This window comes from Arachis hypogaea, chromosome 12 (assembly GCF_003086295.3).
Source record: "Arachis hypogaea cultivar Tifrunner chromosome 12, arahy.Tifrunner.gnm2.J5K5, whole genome shotgun sequence".
NCBI classification, from domain to species: domain Eukaryota; kingdom Viridiplantae; phylum Streptophyta; class Magnoliopsida; order Fabales; family Fabaceae; genus Arachis; species Arachis hypogaea.
Genome location: NC_092047.1, coordinates 31,046,095 through 31,067,746, shown reverse-complemented (window position 1 = coordinate 31,067,746; position 21,652 = coordinate 31,046,095). Strand labels below are relative to the sequence as shown.

At 39.8% G+C, this 21,652-nt stretch overlaps 2 non-coding genes across 2 annotated transcripts; both read left to right on the top strand.

Moving 5' to 3' along the window:
• LOC112731525 (small nucleolar RNA R71) lies at positions 1–108 on the top strand. Its single transcript, XR_003167299.1, has one exon. It is a non-coding gene; the product is annotated as a small nucleolar RNA R71 (small nucleolar RNA).
• A 21,080-nt stretch (positions 109–21,188) lies between these two features.
• LOC112731699 (small nucleolar RNA R71) lies at positions 21,189–21,296 on the top strand. The gene has a single exon (XR_003167465.1). It is a non-coding gene; the product is annotated as a small nucleolar RNA R71 (small nucleolar RNA).
• The last annotated feature ends 356 nt before the right edge of the window (positions 21,297–21,652 follow it).

Genomic DNA, 21,652 nt, shown 5'->3' with positions numbered 1-21,652 from the left:
AAGCATGTTAGAAGGACACTTTTTGGTCAATTCCTTGTATCTCTCCCAAGCTTCATAGAGGGATTCACCTTCTTTCTGCCTGAAGGTTTGAACATCCACTCTAAGCTTACTCAGCTTTTGAGGAGGAAAGAACTTGGCTAAGAAAGCCTTGACCAGCTTATCCCAAGAGTTCAGGCTATCTTTAGGTTGAGAATCCAACCATAGTCTAGCTCTGTCTCTCACAGCAAACGGGAAAAGCATGAGCCTGTAGACTTCAGGATCTACTCCATTAGTCTTAACAGTGTCACATATCTGCAAGAATTCAGTTAAGAACTGAAAGGGATCTTTAGATGGAAGTCCATGAAACTTGCAGTTTTGTTGCATCAGAGAAACTAATTGAGGTTTAAGCTCAAAATTGTTTGCTCCAATGGTAGGAATGGAGATGCTTCTTCCATGTAAATTGGAATTAGGTGCAGTAAAGTCACCAAGCATCCTCCTTGTATTATTATTATTTTTGGCTGCCATCTCCTCTTCTTGTTCAAAAATTCCTGTAAGGTTGTCTCTGGATTGTTGTATTTTAACTTCTCTTAGTTTCCTTTTCAGTGTCCTTTCAGGTTCAGGATCTGCTTCAACAAGAATGTTCTTGTCCTTGCTCCTGCTCATATGACAAAGAAGGGAACAAAAAAATAATAATAGGGATCCTTTTTACCACAGTATAGAGGTTCCCTTGTGTGAGTAGAAGAAAAGAAGAATAAGAATGTAGAAGAGAAGAATTCGAACTCAGAGGAGAGGAAGGAATTCGAATTTTGGGGGAAGAGAAGTGTTAGTAGATGAATAAATAAATAGAAGGAGATGGAAGATAGGGAATTTCGAAAAAAATAAATTTTGAAAAGGAGTTAATGATTTTCGAAAATTAAGATAAAATTAAAATTAAAATTAAAAATTGAAACAATTAAATAATTAAAAAGAATTTTTGAAAAAGAGGGAGGAATTTTCGAAAATTAGAGAGGGAAGAGTAGTTAGGTGGTTTTGAAAAAGATAAGAAACAAACAAAAAATCAATTAGTTAGTTGAGAAAAGATTTGAAAATCAATTTTGAAAAGATGAGAAGATAAGAAGTTAGAAAAGATATTTTAAAAAAGATAAGATAAAAAGATATTTTTGAGAAGATATGATTGAAATTAGTTTTGAAAAATATTTGATTTTTAAAATCACAATTAATGATTTGACTCACAAGTAATCACAAGATATGATTCTAGAACTTAAAGTTTGAATCTTTCTTAACAAGCAAGTAACAAACTTGAAATTTTTGAATCAAAACATTAATTATTGATAATATTTTCGAAAATCATGATGTAAAATTAAGAAAAAGATTTTTGAAAAGTATTTTTAAAATTTTCGAAAATAAATAAGAAGAATGAAAAAGATTTGATTTTTGAAAAAGATAAAGTTTTTAAATTGAAAATTTGATTTGACTCATAAGAAACAACTAAATTTTAAAAAATTTTGAAAAATCAATCCAAATTTTTGAAATTTATGAGAGAAACAGGGAAAGATATTTTTTTGATTTTTGAATTTTTAATGATGAGAGAGAAAAACATGAAAAATGATGCAATGCATGAAAATTTTAGATCTAAACATGTGATGCATGCAAGAACACTATGAATGTTAAGATGAACACCAAGAACACTTTGAATGTCAAGATGAACATCAAGAACTTATTTTTGAAAAATTTTCAAGAAAAGAAAACATGCAAGACACCAAACTTAGAAAATTTTCATGTATAGACACTATGAATGCAAGAATGCATATGAAAAACAAGAAAAGACACAAAACAAGAAAATATGAAGATCAAACAAGAAGACTGGCCAAGAACAACTTGAAGATCATGAAGAACACTATGAATGCATGAATTTTCGAAACATGCATAAAAAAAATTTAGAAAAAATACAATTGACACCAAACTTAAAAATTGACTCAAGACTCAAACAAGAAACACAAAATATTTTTTATTTTTATGATTTTATAAATTTTTTTGTATTTTTTTTCGAAAATTAATGTGAAAAAGAAAAATAAAGATTCCAAAATTTTTAATATGAATTCCAGGAATCTTGCACTCTCAGTCTAAAGCTCCAATCTGAGGGTTAGACATGGCTTAATAGCCAGCCAAGCTTTAGTATGCTATTACATGCATTGAAGTGATTAGTTGAATCCTCAGTCCAAAGGAATTTGCACATGGCTTTACAGCCAGCCAGGCTTCAACATGCTTCATGAAACACTAGAATTCATTCTTAAAAATTCTGAAGAAAAATGTAAAAATTTTTTTGAAAAGATTTATTTTTTTATATATTTTTTTTTCGAAAATTTATTTGAAGAAAAACGAAAACAAAGAAAAAAAAATTTTTTTTTGAAAAAGTTTTTGAAAACCAAATAAAAGTTGAAACAAGAAGAAAATTACCTAATCTGAGCAACAAGATGAACCGTCAGTTGTCCAAACTCGAACAATCCCCGGCAACGGTGCCAAAAACTTGGTATGCGAAATTGTTACTCAGGTTGTAAAATTTGTTGTTCATTCTCTCCCTGGCAATGGCGCCAACAAACTGGTGCACAATACCATGGTCCAAACATAACTTCACAACTTCGCACAACTAACCAGCAAGTGCACTGGGTCGTCCAAGTAATAAAACCTTACGTGAGTAAGGGTCGATCCCACAGAGATTGTTGGTATGAAGCAAGCTATGGTCATCTTGTTAATCTCAGTCAGGCGGATATCAAATGGTTATGGAGTTTTCGAATAATAATAATAAATAAACAGAAAATAAGGATAGAAATACTTATGTAATTCATTGGTGAGAATTTCAGATAAGCGTATAGAGATGCTTTCGTTCCTCTGAATTTCTGCTTTCCCGCTGTCTTCATCCAATCAGTCTTACTCCTTTCCATGGAAAGCTTTCTGTTAGGGCATCACCGTTGTCAATGGCTACATCCCATCCTCTCTGTGAAAATGGTCCAAATGCTCTGTCACGGCATGGCTAATCATCTGGAGGTTCTCGATCATACTGGAATAGGATTTACTATCCTTTTGCGTCTGTCACTACGCCCAGCACTTGCGAGTTTGAAGTTCGTCACAGCCATCCCTTCCCAGATCCTACTCGGAATACCACAGACAAGGTTTAGACTTTCCGGATCTCAGGAATGGCCATCCATGGGTTCTAACTTATACCACGAAGATACTAATAACTCGGACTCGGTCCCCTGTATTAGATATCTAAGAGATACTCATTCTAGCTTGGTTGCATGTAGAACGGAAGTGTTTGTCAGGCACGCATTCATAAGTGAGAATGATGATGAGCGTCACATAATCATCACATTCATCATGTTCTTGGGTGCGAATGGATATCTTAGAAGCGGAATAAGTTGAATTGAATAGAAAAATAGTAGTACTTTGCATTAAATCATGAGGAACAGCAGAGCTCCACACCTTAATCCATGGAGTGCAGAAACTCTACCGTTGAAGATACATAAGTGATAATGGTCCAGGCATGGCCGAATGGCCAGCCCCCATGAAAGTCTAAGATAGCATAAAACTAATCAAAGATCTCTAATTCAATAGTAAAAAGTCCTATTTATACTAAACTAGTTACTAGGGTTTACAGAAGTAAGTAATTGATGCAGAAATCCACTTCCGGGGCCCACTTGGTGTGTGCTTGGGCTGAGCTTGAAGTTTACACGTGGAGAGGTCATTCTTGGAGTTGAACGCCAGTTTGTAACGTGTTTCTGGCATTCAACTCTGGTTCGTGACGTGTTTCTGGCGTTTAACTCCAGACTGTAGCGTAGAACTGGCGTTCAACGCCCTTTTTCGTCGTCTAAACTCGGCCAAAGTATAGACTATTACATATTGCCGGAAAGCCCTGGATGTCTACTTTCCAACGCAATTGGAAGCGCGCCATTTTGAGTTCTGTAGCTCCAGAAAATTCACTTTGAGTGCAGGGAGGTTAGAATCCAACAGCATCAGCAGTCCTTCTTCAACCTCTGAATATGATTTTTGCTCAAGTCCCTCAATTTCAGCCAGAAAATACCTGAAATCATAGAAAAACACACAAACTCATAGTAAAGTCCAGAAATGTGAATTTAACATAAAAACTAATGAAAACATCCCTAAAAGTAACTAGATCCTACTAAAAACATACTAAAAACAATGCCAAAAAGCGTATAAATTATCCGCTCATCACAACACCAAACTTAAATTATTGCTTGTCCCCAAGCAACTGAAAATCAAATAGGATAAAAAGAAGAGAATATACTATAAATTCCAAACTATCAATGAAACATAGCTCCAATCAGATGAGCGGGACTTGTAGCTTTTTGCCTCTTGAATAGTTTTGGCATCTCACTTTATCCATTGAGGTTCAGAATGATTGGCATCTATAGGAACTCAGAGTTCAGATAGTGTTATTGATTCTCCTAGTTCAGTATGTTGATTCTTGAACACAGCTACTTTATGAGTCTTGGTCGTGGCCCTAAGCACTTTGTTTTCCAGTATTACCACCGGATACATAAATGCCACATACACATAATTGGGTGAACCTTTTCAGATTGTGACTCAACTTTTCTAAAGTCCCCAATTAGAGGTGTCCAGGGTTCTTAAGCACACTCTTCTTTTGCTTTGGACCTTGACTTTAACCGCTCAGTCTCAAGTTTTCACTTGACACATTCACGCCACAAGCACATGGTTAGGGACAGCTTGGTTTAGCCGCTTAGGCCAGGATTTTATTCCTTTAGGCCCTCCTATCCACTGATGTTCAAAGCATTCGGATCCTTTTTATTTACCCTTGCCTTTTGGTTTTAAGGGTTATTGGCTTTTTGCTCTTGCCTTTTGGTTTTAAGAGCTTTTGGCTTTTTCTGCTTGCTTTTTCTTTTTCTTTCTATTTTTTTCGCCATTTTTTTCTGCAAGCTTTGTATTCACTGTTTTTTCTTGCTTCAAGAATCATTTTTATGATTTTTCAGATTATCAAATAACATGTCTCCTTGTCATCATTCTTTCAAGAGCCAACATATTTAACATTCTTAAACAACAACTTCAAAAGACATATGCACTGTTCAAGCATTCATTCAGAAAACAAAAAGTATTGTCACCACATCAATATAATTAAACCAAGTTCAAGGATAAATTCAAAACTCATGTACTTCTTGTTCTTTTGTTTTTAAAACATTTTTTATTTAAGAGAGGTGATGGATTCATATTCACTACTTTAAGGCATAGACACTTAAATACTAATGATCATGTAATAAAGACACAAACATAGATAAACATTTAACATAAGAAAACTAAAAATAGAAAATTTAAGAACAAGGAATGAGTCCACCTTAGTGATGGTGGCGTTTCCTTCTTGAAGAACCAATGATGTCCTTGAGCTCTTCTATGTCTCTTCCTTGTCTTTGTTGCTCCTCCCTCATTGCTCTTTGATATTCTCTAATTTCATGAAGGATGATGGAGTGCTCTTGATGTTCCACCCTTAATTGTCCCATGTTGGAACTTAATTCTCCCAGGGAGTTGTTCATTTGCTCCCAAAAGTTCTGTGGAGGAAAGTGCATCCCTTGAGGCATCTCAGGGATTTCTTGGTGATGAGCTTCTTTATGCGTCTCTTGAGATCCATGAATAGGCTCTCTTGCTTGCTCCATCCTTTTCTTAGTGATGGGCTTTTACTCATCAATGAGGATGTCTCCTTCTATGTCAATCCCAGCCGAGTTGCATAGATGGCAAATGAGGTGGGGAAAAGCTAACCTTGCCATAATGGAGGACTTGTCAGCCACCTTGTAGAGTTCTTGAGGTATAATCTCATGAACCTCCACCTCTTCTCCAATCATGATGCTATGGATCATGATGGCCCGGTCTATAGTAACTTCAGACCGGTTGCTAGTGGGAATGATTGAGCGTTGAATGAACTCCAACCATCCTCTAGCTACAGGCTTAAGGTTCAGTCTTCTCAGTTGAACCGGTTTGCCTTTTGAGTCAATCTTCCATTGAGCTCCTTCCACACATATGTCCATGAGGACTTGGTCCAACCTTTGATCAAAGTTGACTCTCCTTGTGTAGGGGCGTGCATTCTCTTCCATCATTGGCAAGTTGAACGCCAACCTCACATTTTCCGGACTAAAATCTAAGTAATTCCCCCGAATCATGGTAAGATAATTCTTTGGGTTCGGGTTCTTACTTTGATCATGGTTCCTAGTGATCCATGCATTAGCATAGAACTCTTGAACCATTAGAATTCCGACTTGTTGGATGGAGTTTGTTAGAACTTCCCAACCTCTTCTATGGATCTCATGTCGGATCTCCGGATACTCATTTTTCTTGAGTTTGAAAGGGACCTCGGGGATCACCTTCTTCTTGGCCACAACATCATAGAAGTGGTCTTGATGGGCTTTGGAGATGAATCTTTCCATCTCCCATGACTCGGAGGTGGAAGCTTTTGTCTTCCCTTTCCTTTTTCTAGAGGATTCTCCAGTCTTAGGTGCCATCAATGGTAATGGAAAAACAAAAAGCTTATGCTTTTACCACACCAAACTTAGAATATTGCTCGCCCTCGAGCAAGAGAAGAAAGAAAAGTTGAAGAAAAAGAAGAAATGGAGTAGAGGGAGAGAGGTTGTGTTTCGGCCAAAAAGAGGAAGAGAGGGTTGTGTTGTGTGAAAATGAAGAAGAATGGAGAGGTTTATATAGTGAAGGGAGAGGGGTTAAGTTCGGCCATTTAGGGTGGGTTTGGGTGGGAAAGTGATTTTGAATTTTGAAGGTAGGTGGGGTGTATGAAGTAGGTTTATGGGGAAGGGTGTTTATTGGGAAGAGAGGATGAACATTGAGAAGAGGGAAGAGTATGAGTGGAGGTAGGTGGGGATCCTGTGGGGTCCACAGATGCTGAGATGATCCTGTGGGGTCCACAGATCCTGAAGTGTCAAGGAATTGCATCCCTGCACCAATTAGGCATGTAAAATGCCTTTGCATGCAATTCTGGCGTTTAAACGCCGAATTGATGCTTGTTCTGGGCGTTCAGCGCCCAGATGCAGCATGTTTCTGGCGTTGAACGCCAGTTCTATGCTTGTTTCTGGCGTTCAGCGCCAGCTTTCCTCAGTGTGCATTTCTGGTGTCTGAACGCCAGGATGCTGCTTGTTTTGGGCGTTCAACGCCAGATCCATGCTCTGTTCTGGCGTTGAACGCCAGCCAGATGCTCCTTACTGGCGTTTAAACGCCAGTAAGTCCTTCCTCCAGGTGTGACTCCACATGATCATGAACCTAATAAAACATGAAAGAACAATAAAAATAAAAATAGAATTAGATAAATAAAAATTGGGTTGCCTCCCAACAAGCGCTTCTTTAATGTCAATAGCTTGACAGTGGGCTCTCATGGAGCCTCACAGATGTTCAGAGCATTGTTGAGACTCCCCAACACCAAACATAGAGTTTGACTGTGGGGGCTCTGGTTGACTCTGCAGTGAGAGAAGCTTACTGTGCCTCTTTTCCATGTTTACAGAAGGGTATCCTTGAGTTTTAAACACAAGGGAGTCTTCATTTAATTGAAGGACTAGTTCACCTCTGTCAACATCAATCACAGCTCTTGCTGTGGTTAGGAAGGGTCTTCCAAGGATGATGGATTCATCCTCATCCTTCCCAGTGTCTAGGATTATGAAATCAGCAGGGATGTAAAGGCCTTCAACCTTTACTACTATGTCCTCTACTTGTCCATAAGCCTGTTTTCTGGAATTTTCTGCCATCTCTAATGAGATTTTAGCAGCTTGTACCTCAAAGATTCCCAGTTTCTCCATTACAGAGAGTGGCATGAGGTTTATTCCTGACCCAAGGTCACATAGAGCCTTCTCAAAGGTCATGGTGCCTATGGTACAAGGTATTAGGAACTTTCCAGGATCCTGTTTCTTCTGAGGCAGTCTCAGTTGATCCAATGCATTTAGTTCATTGGTGAACAGGGGAGGTTCATCTCCCCAAGTCGCTTTACAAATAAATTGGCATTCAGCTTTATGATTGCACCAAGGAACTTGGCAACTTTCTCTTCAGTAACATCCTCATTCTCTTCAGAAGAGGAATACTCATCAGATCTCATGAATGGCATAAGGAGGTTCAATGGAATCTCTATGGTCTCTAGATGAGTCTCAGATTCCTTTGGTTCCTCAGAGGGAAACTCCTTATTGATCACTGGACGTCCCAGGAGGTCTTCCTCCATGGGATTCACGTCCTCCCCTTCTCTTGTGGGTTCGGCCATGATGGTCAATTCAATGGCCTTGCATTCTCCTTTTGGATTTTTTTCTGTATTGCTTGGGAGAGCACTAGGAGGGGTTTTAGTGATCTTCTTACTCAGCTGGCCCACTTGTGCCTCCAAATTTCTAATGGAGGACTGGTGCACGAATTGTGAATCACACTTTTCACAACGCGTACCACTAACCAGCAAGTGCACTGGGTCGTCCAAGTAATACCTTATGTGAGTAAGGGTCGAATCCCACAGAGATTGTTGGTTTGAAGCAATCTATGGTTATCTTGTAAATCTTAGTCAGGAAGTCAATTATGTTTATCAGTTGAATTGTGAATAACTGAGAGAGCATAAATTAAAGGTTACTTGTTATGCAGTAATGGAGAATATGTTGGAGTTTTGGAGATGCTTTGTCTTCTGAATCTCTGCTTTCCTCTGTCTTCTGATTCACGCACGCATGTCCTCCTATGGCAAGCTGTGTGTTGGTGGATCACCGTTGTCAATGGCTACCTTCCATCCTTCCAGTGAAAACTACGCTCACGCGCTCTGTCACAGCACGGCTAATCACCTGGTTGGTTCTCGATCCGGTTGGAATAGGATTTACTATCCTTTTGCATCTGTCACTAACGCCCAGCCTTCAGGAGTTTGAAGCTCGTCACAGTCATTCAATCCTTGAATCCTACTCGGAATACCACAGACAAGGTTTAGACTTTCCGGATTCTCATGAATGCCGCCATCAGTTCTAGCTTATACCACGGAGATTCTGATTAAGGAATCTAAGAGATACTCATTCAATCGTATATAGAACGGAGGTGGTTGTCAGGCACACGTTCATGATTAGAGGAAGGTGATGAATGTCACAGATCATCACCTTCATCACGGTTAAGCGCGAATGAACATCTTAGATAGGAACAAGCGTGTTTGAATGGAAAACAGAAATACTTGCATTAATTCATCGAGACACAGCAGAGCTCCTCACCCCCAACAATGGGGTTTAGAGACTCATGCCGTCAGAGAATACAAAGTTTTGATCTAAAAATGTCATGAGATCCAAAATAAGTCTCTAAAAGTTGTTTTAAATACTAAACTAGTAGCCTAGGGTTACAAAATATTAGTAGACTATGATGGATGATGCAGAGATCCACTTCTGGGGCCCACTTGGTGTGTGCTGGGGCTGAGACTTAAGCAATTCACGTGCAGAGGCCATTTGTGGAGTTGAACGCCAGTTTTATGCCAGTTTGGGCGTTCAACTCCAGCTTTTGATCCTTTTCTGGCGCTGGACGCCAGAATTGGGCAAAGAACTGGCGTTGAACGCCAGTTTACATCGTCTATCCTTGTGCAAAGTATGGACTATTATATATTGCTGGAAAGCCCTGGATGTCTACTTTCCAATGCAATTGGAAGCATGCCATTTCGAGTTCTGTAGCTCCAGAAAATCCACTTTGAGTTCAGGGAGGTCAGAATCCAACAGCATCAGCAGTCCTTTTTCAGCCTGAATCAGATTTTTGCTCAGCTCCTTCAATTTCAGCCAGAAAAATACCTGAAATTACAAAAAAACACACAACTCATAGTAAAGTCCAGAAATATAAATTTTTCCTAAAAACTAATAGAAATAGACTAAAAACTAACTAAAACATACTCTAAACTATATGAAATTATCCCAAAAAAGCGTATAAAATATCCGCTCATCACAACACCAAACTTAAACTGTTGCTTGTCCTCAAGCAACTTAGACAAATAAAATAGAAGACTAATAAGTTGAGAAGCAATAATATCTCAGAGTTTTTGAGTGAAGCTCAGATTCTAATTAGATGAGCGGGACTAGTAGCTTTTTGCTTCTGAACAGTTTTGGCATCTCACTTTATCCATTGAAGCTCAGAGTGATTGGCATCTATAGAAACTCAGAATTCAGATAGTGTTATTGATTCTCTTAGTTCAGTGGGATGATTCTTGAACACAGCTACTTTATGAGTCTTGGCCGTGGCCCTAAGCACTTTGTTTTCCAGTATTACTACCGGATACATAAATGCCACAGACACATAACTGGGTGAACCTTTTCAGATTGTGACTCAGCTTTGCTAAAGTCCCCAATTAGAGGTGTCCAGAGTTCTTAAGCACACTCTTCTTTTTGCTTTGGACCTTGACTTTAACCGCTCAGTCTCAAGTTTTCACTTGACACCTGCACGCCACAAGCACATGGTTAGGGACAGCTTGGTTTAGCCGCTTAGACCAGGATTTTAGTCCTTTAGGCCCTCCTATCCACTGATGCTCAAAGCCTTGGGATCCTTTTTATTTGCCCTTGCCTTTTGGTTTTAAGAGCTTTTGGCTTTTTCTGCTTGCTTTTTTTTTTTTCTGCAAGCTTTGTTCTTTGCTGCTTTTTCTTGCTTCAAGAATCATTTTTATGATTTTCAGATTATCAATAACATGTCTCATGTTCATCATTCTTTCAAGAGCCAACATATTTAACAGTCTTAAACAACAAATTCAAAAGACATATGCACTGTTCAAGCATTCATTCAGAAGACAGAAAGCATTGCCACTACATTTAACCAATTAGAATTTCTTTTATTAAACTCGAAATTTTATTGCTTCTTATTCAAAAGATCTACTATTTTATTCATGTTTAATGATGATGAGAAAAATAAACTATAGCTTAATTGGAGATAAAATCAAATAGATACTAATTACTATTATATGACTTCTAAGGTAAACTTTTTATAAGGACACTGTCACAGAGTTAAGGCAGAAATTGGAAATTAACAACCTTTATTCTGGGGGTATGGGGGTTCCTCTGATCCTTGGGATGCTTGGTATTACAGAAGACTTTTGGCGCTTCAGTTCCCTTAAGTCACGTCCCTGCTCCTCTTGTTCTTTAAGCATATGAGTCAGCATTTGACTGTGTTCCTTCTGTTGTTTTATTATTTGCTCCATAGCTTCCTGTAGCTTGGTGACAGACGTCTCAAGATATTCCCAATATTCCGCTTGAGGAATCTCTGGGAGGAATTCCTGTGCTCTCTTCTTGATAAGATCCTCCTGTGCTTGTTGTCTCTCCATTGATGCTTTGGTGATTGACTTTTCAATTAGGATATATTCAGTTATTCCCATCTTGACTCCAGCGTCCTTGCAGAGCAGAGAAATCACGCTTGGATAAGCCAACCTGGCCTCTTTTGAATTTTTGTTAGCAATCTTATAGAGCTCAGTTGAAATCAGCTGATGAACCTCCACTTCCTTTCCCATCATGATGCAATGAATCATCACTGCTCTTTTAACTGTGACTTCAGAACGGTTGCTAGTGGGCAACAGAGAACGCCCAATGAAGTCCAGCCATCCTCTGGCAACTGGTTTGAGATCCTCTCTCTTGAGTTGATTTGGGACGCCCTTTGTGTTGGTGGTCCACCTGGCTCCAGGGATACATATGTCCTCTAGAATCTTATCCAGGCCAATGTCTGCTCTCATCATCCTCCTGTTGAAGGAGTCTGGATCATCCTTTAGCTGAGGTAGCTTTAATATCTCTCTGATCTTGTCAGGGGTGGTATGAACAATCTTTCCCCTGACCATGGTCCGAAACTCGTAGCAGGCAGTTCCAGATAGTCTTTGCTTGTCAGTCTGCCACATATTAGCATAGAACTCCTGGACCATGTTCCTTCCTACTTTCGTTTCAGGATTAGCTAGGACTTCCCAGTTCCTGATTCGAATTTGCTCCTGGATCTCCGGATATTCATCTTCTTTCAGATCGAATCTAACTTCCGGGATCACTGACCTCAGACCCATTACTTTAAGATAATGGTCTGAATGTTCTTTAGATAAGAACTTCTCTTGATTCCAAAGTGGTTTTGGAACGCTCTCTTTCTTGCCTCTTGGAGTGGATTGTTTTCCTTTGGGAGCCATGATCTTAGTGATCTCGGATAAACACACCAAACTTAGAGGTTTGCTTGTCCTCAAGCAAAAGAAAAGAAAGGAGAGGGATAGAAGGAGATCGAGGTGCACTTGTTGATGGAGGAGGGGGGAGGCCGAACCCAATTTTAAAGGGGTGGGGGTGGGTTTTCGAAAAATTGGAAGAGATAAGATAAAAAGATTGAGTTGAAAAAGATAAGATAGAAGATAGAGTTTAATTTTGAAAAGATATGATAGATTTTTGAAAAAGATAACTCTGAATTTTGAAAAAGATAATATGGATATTTGAAAAAGATATGGATTAGTTGAAAAGATTTTTGAGTGAAAAAGATAGATTTGTTTTCAGAAAAGATTTTGAAAAGGGTTGGATTGAATTTGGAAAGATGGATTTTTTTTTTTTTTTGAAATTAAGGATTTTAGAAATCAGGGTTCTTGACATGTTCATGTAAAAATCATGCATTGAAGCATAAAATTTGAAATTAGAATGGAAATACGTGTGGGATAAATGGATTTGGCTCCTCCCTGTCTTCCTGGCGTTTGAACGCCCAAACACTGCTTGTTTTGGGCGTTCAGCGCCCAAATGCTGATCTCCTGGGCGTTCAGCGCCCATTTGCTGCCATTCCTGGCGTTCAACGCCCAGTGGGTGGCCATTTCTGGCGTTGAACGCCCAAATTGCTACCATTACTGGCGTTCAGCGCCCAGTGGATGCCCATTTTGGGCGCTGAACGCCCAAAATGCCCCTTTACTGGCGTTTTCTTGCCATTGAGCTCCCTATCTCTGTTTTGTGTGCAAATTCCTTCTGTACCCTGTAAACTTATGCAAATGATTCTTTACCTTAGTGTCAGTAAACTTTATATAAACAAATAAAAAAGAAAAATAGGGCAAAATGCTTAGAGGATTAATGCCCCATGGCTGGGTTGCCTCCCAGCAAGCGCTTCTTTATTGTCTTTAGCTGGACCTTGCTGAGCTTTTAATCTAGCTTCAGCCTTGAGCATTCTTGCTCAATGTTGCCTTCAAGATAATGCTTGATTCTCTGTCCATTGACAATGAACTTCTTATCAGAATCAATATCTTGAAGCTCCACATAACCATATGGTGATACACTTGTAATCACGTATGGTCCCCTCCACCGGGATTTCAGTTTCCCGGGGAATAGCCTGAGTCTAGAGTTAAATAACAGGACCTTCTGTCCTGGTTCAAAGATTCTAGATGACAGCTTTCTGTCATGCCATTTCTTTTATTTTTCTTTATAGAGCTTGGCATTTTCGAAAGCTGTGAATCTGAATTCCTCTAGCTCATTTAGCTGGAGCAATCGTTTTTCTCCTGCTAATTTGGCATCAAAGTTTAGGAATCTGGTTGCCCAGTAGGCCTTATGTTCCAGTTCCACGGGCAAGTGGCATGCCTTACCATACACGAGTTGGTATGGAGAGGTCCCTATAGGGGTCTTGAATGCTGTTCTGTAAGCCCACAGAGCATCATCCAAGCTCCTTGCCCAATCCTTTCTACGGGTATTTACTGTCCGTTCCAGGATTCTCTTTAATTCTCTGTTAGAGACTTCAGCTTGCCCATTGGTTTGTGGATGATATGGGGTGGCCACTTTGTGGCGAATTCCATACCGAACCATGGCAGAGTGAAGCTGTTTATTGCAGAAGTGAGTGCCCCCATCACTGATTAACACTCTAAGGACACCAAACCTGCTAATGATATGTTTCTGGAGGAACTTCAGTACTGTTTTAGTATCATTGGTGGGTGTGGCAATAGCCTCAACCCATTTTGATACATAGTCAACTGCCACCAGAATATAAGTGTTTGAATATGATGGTGGAAAAGGTCCCATGAAGTCAATTCCCCATACGTCAAACAACTCAATTTCCAAGATTCCTTGTTGAGGCATGGCGTAACCATGAGGCAGATTACCAGCTCTTTGGCAACTGTCACAATTACGTACAAACTCTCGGGAATCTTTATAGAGTGTGGGCCAATAGAAGCCACATTGGAGGACCTTGGTGGCTGTTCGCTCACCTCCGAAATGGCCTCCATATTGAGATCCGTGGCAATGCCATAGGATTCTCTGTGCTTCCTCTCTGGGGACACACCTACGGATAATTCCGTCTGCACATCTCTTAAAGAGATAGGGTTCATCCCACAAGTAGTACTTTGCATCAGTAACTAATTTCTTCTTTTGTATTCTATTGTACTCCTTGGGTATGAACCTTGCAGCTTTATAGTTTGCAATATCGGTAAACCATGGTGCTTCCTGAATGGCAAATAGATGCTCATCAGAGAACGTCTCAGAGATCTCAAGAAAGGGGAGGGACGTCCCTTCCACTGGCTCTATCCGGGACAGATGATCAGCTACTTGGTTCTCTGTCCCTTTTCTGTCTCTTATTTCTATATCAAACTCTTGCAGAAGCAATACCCATCTGATGAGCCTGGGTTTTGAATCCTGCTTTGTGAGTAGATATTTAAGAGCAGCATGGTCAGTATACACAATCACTTTTGATCCTACTAAGTATGATCTGAACTTGTCAATGGCGTAAACCACTGCAAGTAGTTCTTTTTCTGTGGTTGTGTAATTTTTCTGGGCATCATTTAGAATGCGACTGGCATAATAAATGACATACAGAAGCTTGTCATGCCTCTGTCCCAATACTGCACCAAAGGCATGATCACTGGCATCACACATTAGCTCAAATGGTAATGTCCAGTCTGGTGCAGAAATGACTGGTGCTGTGACCAGCTTAGCTTTCAGCGTTTCAAACGCCTGTAGGCACTTTGTGTCAAACACAAATGGCGTGTCAGCAGCTAGCAGATTGCTTAGAGGTTTTGCGATTTTTGAAAAATCCTTTATAAACCTCCTATAGAATCCTGCATGCCCCAGAAAGCCTCTGATTGCCTTAACATTGGCAGGTGGTGGTAATTTTTCAATTACCTCTATTTTTGCTTGATCCACCTCTATTCCCTTGTTTGAGATTTTATGCCCAAGAACAATTCCTTCAGTCACCATGAAGTGACACTTTTCCCAGTTTAAAACTAGGTTGGTTTCTTGGCATCTTTTCAGAACAAGTTTCAGGTGATCAAGACAGGAGCTGAATGAGTCTCCATATACTGAGAAGTCATCCATGAAGACTTCCAGAAATTTTTCCACCATGTCAGAGAAAATAGAGAGCATGCATCTCTGGAAGGTTGCAGGCGCATTACATAGCCCAAATGGCATCCTTCTATAAGCAAACACTCCAGATGGGCATGTGAATGCTGTTTTCTCTTGATCCTGGGGATCCACTGCAATCTGGTTATAGCCTGAATAGCCATCCAAAAAGCAGTAATAATCATGACCTGCTAGTCTCTCTAGCATCTGGTCTATGAATGGTAAAGGAAAATGATCCTTTCTGGTGGCTGTATTGAGCCTTCTGTAGTCAATACACATGCGCCACCCTGTAACTGTTCTTGTAGGAACCAGTTCATTTTTTTCATTATGAATCACTGTCATGCCTCCCTTTTTTGGGACGACTTGAACAGGGCTCACCCAGGGGCTATCGGAAATAGGATAAATAATCCCAGCCTCTAGTAACTTGGTGACCTCTTTCTGCACCACTTCCTTCATGGCTGGATTTAGCCGCCTCTGTGGTTGAACCACTGGTTTGGCGTTATCCTCCAATAGGATTTTGTGCATGCATCTAGCTGGGCTTATGCCCTTAAGGTCACCTATGGACCACCCAAGAGCTGTCTTGTGTGTCCTTAGCACTTGAATAAGTGCTTCCTCTTCCTGTGAATTTAAAGCAGAGCTTATGATCACTGGAAAAGTGTCACCTTCTCCCAGAAATGCATATTTCAAGGATGGTGGTAGTGGCTTGAGCTCGGGTTTAGGAGGTTTTTCCTCTTTCAGAAGAAAGCTCAGAGGCTCTTTCATGTCCCCTGAATCCTCCAAATCAGGCTGAACATCTTTAAAGATGTCTTCCAACTCTGATTCGAGACTCTCAGCCATGTTGATCTCTTCTACCAAGGAGTCAATAAGATCAACTTTCATGCAGTCTATTGATGTGTCTGGATGCTGCATGGCTTTGACAGCGTTCAACTTGAACTCATCATCGTTGACTCTCAGGGTTATTTCCCCCTGTTGGACGTCAATGAGGAATCGTCCAGTTGCTAGGAAGGGTCTTCCTAGAATGAGAGTAGCACTCTTGTGCTCCTCCATTTCCAGCACAACAAAGTCAGTGGGAAAGGCGAATGGCCCAACTCTGACAATCAGGTCCTCAATCACGCCTGATGGGTATTTAGTGGAACCATCAGCAAGTTGGAGACATATCCGGGTTGGTTTAACTTCTTCAGTTAAGCCAAGCTTCCTGATAGTGGATGCAGGTATCAGGTTGATGCTTGCCCCAAGATCGCATAAAGCTGTCTTGGTGCAATCACCTTCTAATATGCATGGTATCAGAAAACTCCCAGGGTCTTTAAGCTTTTCAGGAAAGCTTTTCAGAATGACTGCACTGCATTCTTCAGTGAGGAGAACTCTTTCTGTTTCTCTCCACTCCTTTTTATGACTCAAGATCTCTTTCATGAACTTGGCATAAGAAGGTATTTGCTCAAGTGCCTCTGCAAATGGAATCTTTATTTCAAGAGTTCTTAGATAATCTGCAAAGTGAGCAAATTGCTTATCCTGCTCCTCTTTCCGGAGTTTTTGAGGATAAGGTATCTTGGCTTTATATTCCTCAACCTTAGTGGTTAAAGAAGCCTTTTTAGAGGGGTTGTTATCAGCACTTGTGTGTGTCTGATCCCTCACTGGCAATTGAGTGCCAGAGTCAGCAGCTGGAGTGACGTTAAACGCCAGCTCACTGTCTGTTCCTGGCGCCTGAACGCCAGGAATGTGCCCATTTTGGGCGTTCAACGCTGGATTCTGCCCCATTTGGGCGTTCAACGCCAGATTCTTGCCCATTTCTGGCATTGAACGCCAATCCTGCCTTGTTTCTGGTGCTGAACGCCAGTTTTGGGCATGGTCTGGGCGTTCAGCGCCAGCCTTCCACCCATTTTCTGGCGTTTTAGTGCCAGAATTATTTTTCCCTGGGCTCTTACTGTCCTCAGGTGAATCTTTGGTGGGTCGCTCATTTCTTGAATTTTTGATGCCTTGAGGTGGGGTATTTAATGTTTTCCCACTTCTTAATTGAACTGCTTGGCATTCTTCTGCTATTTGCCTTGATAGCTGCTGCTTTGTTTGCTTAAACTGTTCGTCCATATGTATATTAGCTATCCTTGTCTCCTGTAGCCTGTCCTTGAATTCAGCTAGCTGCTTTGTTAGAAAATCCAATTGCTGATTGAATTCAGCAGCTTGTTTTACAGTACTGAATTCAGCAGTTACTGTTTTAACCTCTTCATTCATGGAAGGGTTGCTGCTTAGATACAGATGCTGATTCCTGGCAACTGTATCAATGAGCTCTTGAGCCTCTTCAATTGTCTTTCTCATATGGATAGATCTACCAGCTGAGTAATCTAGAGACATCTGAGCTCCTTCTGCAAGCCCATAGTAGAAGATGTCTAACTGAACCCACTCTGAAAACATTTCAGAGGGGCATTTTCGTAGCATCTCTCTGTATCTCTCCCAGGCATCATAAAGGGATTCATTATCTCCTTGTTTAAAGCCTTGGATGTCCAGCCTTAGCTGTGTCATCCTTTTTGGAGGGAAATATTGATTCAGGAATTTTTCTGTCAGCTGTTTCCATGTCCTTATGCTGGCCTTAGGTTGGTTATTCAACCACCTCTTAGCTTGATCTTTTACAGCAAATGGAAACAGTAATAGTCTGTAGACATCCTGATCTATTTCTTTATCATGTACTGTGTCAGCAATTTGTAGAAATTGTGCCAGAAACTCTGTAGGTTCTTCCTGTGGAAGACCGGAATACTGGCAACTTTGCTGCACCATGATAATGAGCTGAGGATTCAACTCAAAGCTACTAACTCCAATGGAGGGTATGCATATGCTACTCCCATATGAAGCAGTAGAGGGGTTAGAATATGACCCCGGAGTCCTCCTGGACTGTTCATTTCCACTTATGTCCATGATGGATATATGGATATTACTTGGACTGATTTATCTTTTTATTTATTTTATTTTATAAGAAGTAAATACTTAAATAAAATAAAATAACTAAAAAAAATTTGAATTTTGAAATTAAAATTTTTTTTTTCGTAAAAAAAAAAAATTAAAATTAATTAGTTAAAAAAACAGAAATTTTTGAAAAAGAGGGAAGATATTTTCGAAAATTAGAGAGAGAGAGAGTTAGTTAGGTAGTTTTGAAAAAGTTAAGAAACAAACAAAAAGTTAGTTAGTTAGTTGAAACAAATTTTGAAAAGATATTTTTGAATTTAGTGAGGAGAGAGAAAAACAATAAGATAGTACAAGATTTAAAATTTTTAGATCTAATGCTCCTTGTTTTTGAAAATTTTGGAGAGAAAACACCAAGGAACACCAAACTTAAAAATTTTAAGATCAAGACACAAGGAAAACTCAAGAACACTTTGAAGACTCACAAGAACACAAGAACATGAAGAAAGAACACCAAACTTAAAATTTTTAGAAAACCAAACCAAAATTTTCGAAAACCAAAGGGAAATCAACAAGAAAACACCAAACTTAAAGTTTGGCACAGGATTTAATAGAAAAAATATTATTTATGAAAAAGATTTTTTTTTTTAAAAGCTTATGATAGCCAATTACTATGAACATAAACACCACGTTCTAACTAACTGAGTTATAAATTTAAAGTGTGTTAACAAGGGATAAATAATAAAAGACTCTAAACCAAAAAGAAAGATTTTTTTCCTAATCTAAGCAACAAAATAATCCGTCAGTTGTTCAAACACGAACAATCCCCGGCAACGGCGCCAAAAACTTGGTGCACGAATTATGAATCACACTTTTCACAACGCGTACCACTAACCAGCAAGTGCACTGGGTCGTCCAAGTAATATCTTACGTGAGTAAGGGTCGAATCCCACAGAGATTGTTGGTTTGAAGCAATCTATGGTTATCTTGTAAATCTTAGTCAGGAAGTCAATTATGTTTATCAGTTGAATTGTGAATAACTGAGAGAGCATAAATTAAAGGTTACTTGTTATGCAGTAATGGAGAATATGTTGGAGTTTTGGAGATGCTTTGTCTTCTGAATCTCTGCTTTCCTCTGTCTTCTGATTCACGCACGCATGTCCTCCTATGGCAAGCTGTGTTGGTGGATCACCGTTGTCAATGGCTACCTTCCATCCTTCCAGTGAAAACTACGCTCACGCGCTCTGTCACAGCACGGCTAATCACCTGGTTGGTTCTCGATCCGGTTGGAATAGGATTTACTATCCTTTTGCATCTGTCACTAACGCCCAGCCTTCAGGAGTTTGAAGCTCGTCACAGTCATTCAATCCTTGAATCCTACTCGGAATACCACAGACAAGGTTTAGACTTTCCGGATTCTCATGAATGCCGCTATCAGTTCTAGCTTATACCACGGAGATTCTGATTAAGGAATCTAAGAGATACTCATTCAATCGTATATAGAACGGAGGTGGTTGTCAGGCACACGTTCATGATTTGAGGAAGGTGATGAATGTCACAGATCATCACCTTCATCACGGTTAAGCGCGAATGAACATCTTAGATAGGAACAAGCGTGTTTGAATGGAAAACAGAAATACTTGCATTAATTCATCGAGACACAGCAGAGCTCCTCACCCCCAACAATGGGGTTTAGAGACTCATGCCGTCAGAGAATACAAAGTTTTGATCTAAAAATGTCATGAGATCCAAAATAAGTCTCTAAAAGTTGTTTTAAATACTAAACTAGTAGCCTAGGGTTACAAAATATGAGTAGACTATGATGGATGATGCAGAGATCCACTTCTGGGGCCCACTTGGTGTGTGCTGGGGCTGAGACTTAAGCAATTCACGTGCAGAGGCTATTTGTGGAGTTGAACGCCAGTTTTTATGCCAGTTTGGGCGTTCAACTCCAGCTTTTGATCCTTTTCTGGCGCTGGACGCCAGAATTGGGCAAAGAACTGGCGTTGAACGCCAATTTACATCGTCTATCCTTGTGCAAAGTATGGACTATTATATATTGCTGGAAATCCCTGGATGTCTACTTTCCAATGCAATTGGAAGCATGCCATTTCGAGTTCTGTAGCTCCAGAAAATCCACTTTGAGTGCAGGGAGGTCAGAATCCAACAGCATCAGCAGTCATTTTTCAGTCTGAATCAGATTTTTGCTCAGCTCCTTCAATTTCAGCCAGAAAAATACCTGAAATTTCAGAAAAACACACAACTCATAGTAAAGTCCAGAAATATGAATTTTTCCTAAAAACTAATAGAAATAGACTAAAAACTAACTAAAACATACTCTAAACTATATGAAATTATCCCCAAAAAGCGTATAAAATATCCGCTCATCAAGGACCTTGTTTCATTCATGAAACTTAGAGTGGCCTTAGATAGATCAGAGACTAAGTTTGCTAAATTAGAGGTACTTTGTTCAGAGTTCTCTGTCTGTTGCTGAGTGGATGATGGAAAAGGCTTGCTATTGCTAAACCTGTTTCTTCTACCATTATTAAAGCCTTGTTGAGGCTTTTGTTGATCCTTCCATGAGAGATTTGGGTGATTTCTCCATGAGGGATTATAGGTGTTTCCATATGGTTCACCCATGTAATTCACCTCTGCTATTGCAGGGTTTTCAGGATCATAAGCCTCTTCTTCAGAAGATGCCTCTTGAGTACTGTTGGATGCAGCTTGCTTTCCATTCAGACTCTGAGAAATCATATTGACTTGCTGAGTCAATATTTTGTTCTGAGCCAATATGGCATTCAGAGTATCAATTTCAAGAACTCCCTTCTTCTGAGGCGTCCCATTACTCGTAGGATTCCTCTCAGAAGTGTACATGAACTGGTTATTAGCAACCATATCAATGAGTTCTTGAGCTTCTGCAGGCGTTTTCTTTAGGTGAATGGATCCACCTGCAGAAGTATCCAATGACATCTTAGCTAATTCAGATAGACTATCATAGAATATATCCAGGATGGTCCACTCTGAAAGCATGTCAGAAGGACACTTTTTGGTCAATTCCTTGTATCTCTCCCAAGCTTCATAGAGGGATTCACCTTCTTTCTGCCTGAAGGTTTGAACATCCACTCTAAGCTTACTCAACTTTTGAGGAGGAAAGAACTTGGCTAAGAAAGCCTTGACCAGCTTATCCCAAGAGTTCAGGCTATCTTTAGGTTGAGAATCCAACCATAGTCTAGCTCTGTCTCTCACAGCAAACGGGAAAAGCATGAGCCTGTAGACTTCAGGATCTACTCCATTAGTCTTAACAGTGTCACATATCTGCAAGAATTCAGTTAAGAACTGAAAGGGATCTTCAGATGGAAGTCCATGAAACTTGCAGTTTTGTTGCATCAGAGAAACTAATTGAGGTTTAAGCTCAAAATTGTTTGCTCCAATGGTAGGAATGGAGATGCTTCTTCCATGTAAATTGGAATTAGGTGCAGTAAAGTCAC